The sequence below is a fragment of the Rhinopithecus bieti genome, unplaced genomic scaffold, assembly GCF_001698545.2.
Source record: "Rhinopithecus bieti isolate Rb0 unplaced genomic scaffold, ASM169854v2 scaffold_28280, whole genome shotgun sequence".
NCBI lineage: Eukaryota > Metazoa > Chordata > Mammalia > Primates > Cercopithecidae > Rhinopithecus > Rhinopithecus bieti.
Genome location: NW_016812383.1, coordinates 665884 through 674101, shown reverse-complemented (window position 1 = coordinate 674101; position 8218 = coordinate 665884).

Below are 8218 nucleotides of genomic sequence, written 5' to 3'. Positions count from 1 at the left end.
TTTAAAGAGAAAACATTAAAGGCAGAGACAATGTTAAGACTTTTCTTATATATTGGCAATATGGTGTCAAGAAAAATTTGTAAAGTTGAATTTTTTCCTTGCTTTTAAGCCAAGAAAAGCCTCTATGACTGCCATCAGTTATTTGTTTACAAAAATAGTTAATATATTATCTATAAATCCTTATATGGAAAAGCATCACAACCTTCTTTAAGTAAAGAAGTTTTCAAAGGACATTTGTAATTGTCTTATTAACTCCAATATTAGTATATAAAAAATAAGTTTTAAAATCCAGGTATTTGGTGAGTAGAACATTTTGTTTATGAATATAAGGGAGAATTGGATAATGAAAAGAGCACAGAAGGGCCAGGCGTGGCGGCTGACATCTGTAATCCCAGCACTTTGGAAGTCTGAGGCAGGTGGATCACCTGAGGTCAGGTAGTTCAAGACCAGCCTGGCCAACGTGGCAAAACTCCGTCTCTGCTAAAAATGCAAAAATTAGCCAGGCATGGTGGTGCACACGTGTAATCCCAGCTACTCAGGAGGCTGAGGCAGGAGAATCACTTGAACCTAGGAAGCAGAGGTTGCAATGAGCTGAGATTTCACTACTGCGCTCCAGCCTGGGTGGCAGAGTGAGACTGTGTCTCAAAAAATAAAATAAAAGAAAATAAATAAATAAAAAAGAAAATAAATAAATAAATGGAAGAAAAAGAAAAAAGAGCACAGGACTACTATCATTAATTTTCACTCGTATCTATCAGTTCCTGTCAATACTCAGGCAGCATTTAGAATGACCTATTATTCCCTCTCTCTGTGACAAGTGAACTAATACTCAGCTGTTTATGTGTTACTACGGAAGTAACAGGTATGTATAGTTGCCCATTCTGATTTGTTAGGGCCCATGCTATTGATTTATTTTTATTTTTATTCATTTTCGAGACAGAGTCTCACTCTGCCGCCCAGGCTGGAGTACAGTGGCACAATCTGGGATCGCTGCAACCTCTGCCTCCCGGGATCAAGTGGCTCTCCTGCCTCAGCCTCCCGAGTAGCTGGGATTACAGGCACGCACCACTATGCCTGGCTAATTTTTGTACTTTTAGTAGAGACGGGATTTCACCATGTTGGCAAGGCTGGTCTTGAACTCCTGACCTCACATGATCCACCCCCTCAGCCTCTCAAAGTGCTGGGATTAGGAGCGTGAGCTACGCGCCCAGCCAACAGCCATGCTATTTAGATTTTGGCCTCCTTCCAATCAACCAGGGTGAACTTTTAAAAATGTAAACAACATGACGTGCTTTCACTGCTAAAATTTTTCCAGTGGCTTTCTAGGTCATTTGGAATAAACTCTAGACCCAGTGCTATATCTTATAAGACCTTCAGGATCCATCCACAACATGCTAAACATGATTCTGATTCATAACCTTTTGTTTTTATTTTTCCTTTTGCCAGGATTGCTTTTCTCCCAGCTGTTTTATATGGCTTGCTGCCACACCTAATAGATGTCTTCGCTCAAATTCCACTTTGTCCATGAGGTTTTTCTTATTCATTTTATTTAAGATAGTACCTTCCCCACAATCATTCTCTATTCTCTTTCCCAGATGCCTTCTTTTTCACTTTCTTTGGCAATACTTGACACTATATGCTTATTTACGCATTTGGTTACTGTTTGTCTTTCTTACCAAAATGCAAACTCCATTAGGTCGGGGACTTTATGTTTGTTTACATCTTAATCCTTAGTGCTCAGAGCATGCCCAGCATTGGTGGGTTTTCAATAAATATCCGTTAAAATGATGAATATTTAAATCTATATGTTCAAAAAGATAGTTAACTCATCTAAGTTTCAGTTTTCTCATTAGCAAAATTGGTATAATTATGGCCATATCTACTCCATTAAGATTTAATTATGATCAAATAATACAATGAATATGAAAGTACTTGAAAATTGCAAACAACAACTGTGGTTTTCCGAGAAAAAGTATTTTGAAGGCAAATCTTTACTAACTCCATTGGGTTTTCTACTTTTTCTTATTATCATAAACTGAGATTTTCTGCTCTCTTAGTATCAAGAAGTGGCAGAATGTTATAATTTATTTAATGATAGATCATAAAATAAATACAGCACTGATAATTAATGTATATTCTCATGAAAGCCCCAGAAGGAAATTAGTAAATAAAGACACTTACAAGCTTAAATAACCTTAAAAGTTGAAAATTTGCAGTATAGCTGAAGAACAGCAAAATACTTTATAAGCAAATATTTTTCATTAATTTTTCAACTAGCCATTATTAATATGTGCTTCTGATAAATGTGGTCCTGTAGTTCTCTATAAATGGAGGTTTATGCAAAAGATAAAATTAGAAATTAAATATCAGTCTGTGAACTGTAAGTTCAATCATCATTATAGACTAACCCCTATGAATTTTCAGTTTTGTGAATCAATTCTCTAATAAACAAGAACTACTTATTATAAAATAAAACCAATAATAGCTATTCTGGCATAGAAACTTTAAAGTTGTTTCTCAAAGTGTTTTAAATACTATATCTCAGGAAATAAATAAATAAATATAATGATAGAGATCTCGGCATCTTGGGGATAAAGGCTCCACCTACCTCTTATGTTGGAGTTAAGCCAATTTGCTGGCTTAAATAACTTAAACTCAATGTAACTTCTTGGCAGAGCACATATTTCCTAAATTAATGTATCTTCATATTTGTCTTCTACTTAAATTCATGTTTGGGTCCAAAAAGTAAAGCTTTTAAAATAACGCATATATTTCTAGTTCCCTATATAATACAAATGTAAAAAAGAAGATAATCTTTTCAAAGATACAGGAAAAGGATTTTCTAGCCCAAAACTCATTTATGTTATTTACTTTCACGTAAAATAGCTATTATTCAAAATACTTAGATATAACATCACATAATTTGTGGCACCTATAAAACCCAACAGACCTTTTCCTGAAACAATAAACATTAATTATTTTAAATGTAAGTACATCGAATGTTGCAATCACAATAAAAGATGAATTACAATTATCTTTCTGATATTGGCAATTACTTAGAATGACAACTAATATAATACCAATACAAATTTTTCTTTATAAATTTAAAGCTGTGTCCGGAATTGGTGGATTCTTGGTCTTGCTGACTTCAAGAATGAAGCCTTTACAGTTCTTAAAGATGTTGTGCCCCGAGTTTGTTCCTTCTGATGTTCAGAGGTGTCCTGAGTTTCTTCCTTCTGGTGGGTTCCTGGTCTAGCTGACTTCAGGAGTGAAGCTGCAGATCTTCCCAGTGAGTGTTACAGCTCTTAAAGGCGCACAGACCAAAAAGTAAGGAGCAGCAAAATTTATTAAAAACAGCAAAAGAGGCGGAGTCGGGCGGATCATGAGGTCAGCAGATCGAGACCATCCTGGCTAACACAGTGAAACCCCGTCTCTACTAAAAAATACAAAAAAAAAAAACCCCAAAAAACTAGTCGGGCCAGGTGGTGGACACCTGTAGTCCCAGCTATTTGGGAGCGTGAGGAAGGAGAATGGCATAAACCCCGAGGCGGAGCTTGCAGGGAGCTGATATCCGGCCACTGCACTCCAGCTTGTGGGATAGAGCCAGACTCCCTCTCAAAAAAAAAAAAAAAAAAAAAAAAAAAAAAAAAAAAAAAAATCAAAAGAACAAAACTTCCACAGCGTGGAAGGGGACCTGAGCAGGTTGCCCCTGCTGCCTTGGGTGGCCTGCTTTTATTCCCTTATCTGGCCTCACCCACATTCTGCTGATTGGTCCATTTCACAAAGAACTGATTGGTCCGTTTTACAGAATGCTGACTGATTAGTTTTGACACAGTGCTGGTCGGTGCCGTTTACAAACCTCTAGCTAGACACAGAGTGGTGATTGGTCCGTTTACAATTCTTTAGCTAGACAGAAAAGTTCTCCAAGTCCCTAACAGATTAGCAAGACACAGCACTGATTGGTGCATTTACAAACCTTTAGCTAGGCACAGAGCGCTGATTGGTGCATTTACAATCCTTTAGCTAGACAGAAAGGTTCTCCAAGTCCTCACCGGACCCAGAAGCACAGCAGGCTTCACCTATCACTGGCACTCACTAAGAGAGTTTGCCGCACCTAGCCCGGGCGCTCCTGCAGCTCAGAGGGAGCTTGTCCCAGACAATCAAGAGGAAAAGAGGGGAAGCGAGAAAGAGAGGGAGACCTGCTATGGTGACCAACGATCCCGCGAAGAGGGAAGGGTGGTCCACTCACGGGATTCAGCCTCTGATCAAGCCCAGCAGGCGCCTGCCGCGCCCACTGCCGGGCTTGCTGAGGCAGCGCTCACCTGGAACCGGTGACCGCCGGCGAGCACCGCGCCAGCGCCTCTCTCTTCACACCTCCCTGCCAGCAGAGGGAGCCGGCTCCGGCAGCAACAGGCTGAAGGGCTCCTGGAGCGCGGCCAGAGCAGACACCGAGGCCGAGGAGGCGCCGAGAGCCAGCGAGGCCTGCTAGCACGTTGTAACTTCTCAAAGCCATCAATATGGTAATTGATATAATTTCAAAATATGACTGTGTATTGAATGTGTTTTCAATGAATTGATTTACACTTTCAGCTATGATTTTTCCCCTAAGCGTTAGGAAGAATGTCAACCCTTTAAAAAAGAGAAAATGAAAATATGTAATTCCAAAAGAGAATTACCAAATTTGAGTTTACTTCCTTTCTTTAAGCAGCACTCCAATGACACCACGAGAGGGAAAAATATCCGTTTTCAAACCTACTGAGAAGTCGTTTCAGTGGCCATGCTCGTGTTTCACACTAGATCTTAGATTACAAACTTCTCTGCACAAATAGCAGTATTATAACAGCATAATTATATATGTAAGGAAAAATTGAAAATAAGTATTAATACTTACATGTTAATATGCTTATAGTTAAGCAGGATGGTTTTAGGGACAGGTAAAGAAAAGATACATTATAAGCATGTACTGGTGCTCACGGCTCTCAGAGCCAACGAGTTACTTGTTTTATATCCTTAAACTAGTAAACTTTAGTAATTTATTGTCTATTTCTTCTTACACCGGGCCTCAGATGGAGTTTTGTTATATCTAATTTTCCTCATTAATTGATAATATAGGAAAATCCCATGACTTTTGGCAGCAAATGGTAAAGATGCAAAACTGTGGGTTATTGGTCTAGAATATGAGCATTCTAAGTCTGTGATATGTCAGATGAAGTGCAGGCTGTTTTAAAATTGTAAAATGGATGGCATTTTTGGGTAAAGTGGAAAATATATCTGTTATAAAGGATCTGACTTCAGTTTTTATGTTTGTCTGCTAACAGCTTTTAAACTTACCCTTTTCACTTCCCCTTTTACCCCACATCTGGCAAAACTGATACAAACTTACAGCTCCTCTCTCAATTGGCACCAGAGAGAAGTTTAACCCATGTGCAAAAATGGCCACACCCCTAATCACAATGGAAAACCCCATGCCAATCTCTTTTCCTAGGTCTTTCCAGTCGTTTTCAGAACTACTTGGAATCATCCTGCTCTCCCCCAGAAAAACCTCATCATATAATAAAACACTTCATAACCTCTTGGTGTATGTGTGCTATCACCAGGCTTGCCATCTAAACCAAATTGTGGATAAGTATCCATACTCCTTCATGTCATGCGCGTCTGTGTGAAGAGACCACCAAACAGGCTTTGTGTGAGCAATAAAGCTTTTTAATCATCTGGCTGCAGGTGGGCTAAGTCTGAAAAGAGTCAGCAAAGGTAGTTAGGGCTGTGGCAGTTTTACAGGATTTAGGTAGGTAGTGGAAAATTACAGTCAAAGGGAGTTGTTCTCTTGTGGGCAGGGGCAGGGGTCACAAGGTGTTCAGTCGGGGAGCTTCTGAGCCAGGAGAAGGAATTTTATAAGGTAATGGCATCAGTTAAGGCCGGAACCAGCCAGCCATTTTCACTTCTTTTGTCATTCTTCAGTTGCTTCAGGCCATCTGGATGTATATACGTGTAGGCTTGGGCTCAGCGGCCTGACATTTCAGAGTGGCTTTAGCATTCTCTCTTGTCTCTGTGAAAGAGTTTCTTCATCTGGATGTTCTCTTTCTTGCTTTCTTTAGGTGGCTAATTCTAAACACCCAGGATTTCTCTCAGTGGTGCATCTTACACAGATATACCCCGAGATTGATCTCAATCAACAGTCACATATATGACTCCAGTTTTGTTGTCGTTTGTTTTGTTTTGTTTTTTGAGACAGGGTCTCTCTCACCCAGACTGGAGTGTAGTGGCATGATTTCGGCTAACTGCAATCTCTGCCTCCCAGGTTCAAGCAATTGTCCTGCCTCAGCTTCCCAAGTAGCTGGGATTACAGGTGTGCACCACTACCACCTGGCTAATTTTTGTATTTTTAGTAGACACTGGGTTACCCCATGTTGGCCAGGCTGGTCTTGAACTCCTGACCTCAAATGATTCACCCACCTCGGCCTCCTGAAGTGCTGGAATTACAGGCGTGAGCCACCGCGCCTGGCTGTGACTCCAGTTTAATGACGGTAGATATGCTCTGGTGCAGAATTTAAAGTTTTTTAATCATTTGTGAATATGTAGATACACAAGATAGCTTATCTTAAAACATAAGTATTTATGTATTAAAGTACACAGTTGTTAAGTCTGACCACTTATGTATAGCTCCACTAACAATTTCAGAACTACTTTCTGCGTAGATTACTCAGTGCTTTCCTTGTGTCTCCTAAAGGCAGTCATTTCCACCAGCATTTGAAATGTCTCATAGGATACTCAAGGTGGAAAGATATGCACTTTGAAATTAGAAACAAATTTTAAAAAATAGCTAATACAAAGAAAAGAATTGGTAAATGTTGGAATTTCAGAGACACAAGTATTTGGGCATGTCATCATTTTGAGTTTGTTCACATAATCAATGACCTACCTATGCAACCAATGTATAGAACATTCCTTCCCAAAAAATCTTTGGCAAATTTAAAACAATGCAGTGTTTTCTCTCAAAGAAAATGTTAAAAAGTCATGAAATAATAATTAACACAGCATTCCTGGTATAGAAGTATTTAATTAAGACGTCTTCGTTTGATTTTACGTTAATCTAGTGAAGAAAGCAGGTAGCATGACAGTAATAGAGACTCGCTGTATAAATTGTAATTGTTAATGATGATTCTGATGCACTTGTTCTTATGGAAAGCTAGGACAGTGTTGAACATGGCCTTTGAAAACTTGCAGACCCAAACTACAATCTTCATTGACTAGGTGTGACACAGCAAACAAACTACTATTCTTCTCTTATTTTTCTCCATGAAATGGAATAATAGCATTGAATTCCCATGGCCATTGAAAGGATTACTGTACTTGACACAGAGCCCATAATAATAGCTGTTGTTTCTATATTCACCTATATTTTACTCAGTGGAAATCACTTATTTGCATTTGTGTCTCCATTACTACATTGACAGCTTCCTGTGGATAAGCATTATATCTTTTCGTCACTATATTCCTAGAAAAAATCATTCCAAGAATGTACATTGGGGGCAACACTCCTGGTTGGCACCGGGGTCTTTATCGAAATCTCACCGGATTACATGGTCCTAGTTTACCAGTGTCTAGTCTGAGGAGAGTCAGGAGGGACAGAAGTACTTTTCTGAAGTAGAAAGCTGTCTTTGACTTGGCAAGTCCTCACAGGGTATAACAAAGCAAGCATTAAATGCAATAGTTTGAGGCGAAATTGACTAGATGGTCAGCAATAGAATGAGGAAAGAAGAAAGAGTAATAGAATAGATTAAAAGAGTTAAATTTTTCTTAGCTTTAGTTTGGTAGGGTTTTCCCCTGGGACTATGGCCCACAACTCTGGAAGGGGTGGCACTTTCTTGACTCGGGTGTGATGAGTCCATCCTTTTTTGCTGTACGAACAGCAGTCTTGGTGGTTAGCAGCACAAGGTAGGGTCCTTCCCAGGCTGGCTCAAGTTTTTCTTCTTTCCACCTTTTGATGAGAACATGATCTTCAGGCTGGTGCCGGTTTATTGGAAATTCTAGGGGTGGTACATGTGCTAAAAGACTTTCAGTTTTTTTTTTTTTTTCCTTTGAGAGAAAGGAAAGTGAAAGATAAACCAAGTATATAATTTTTAAGAAATTGACCTTTTGTTTTAAATGTGGGGACCTTGGCAGTGGACTTTATAGTCCTTAGTGCCTTTTTACTGAGAAATTTCCTTTAGCACCTATT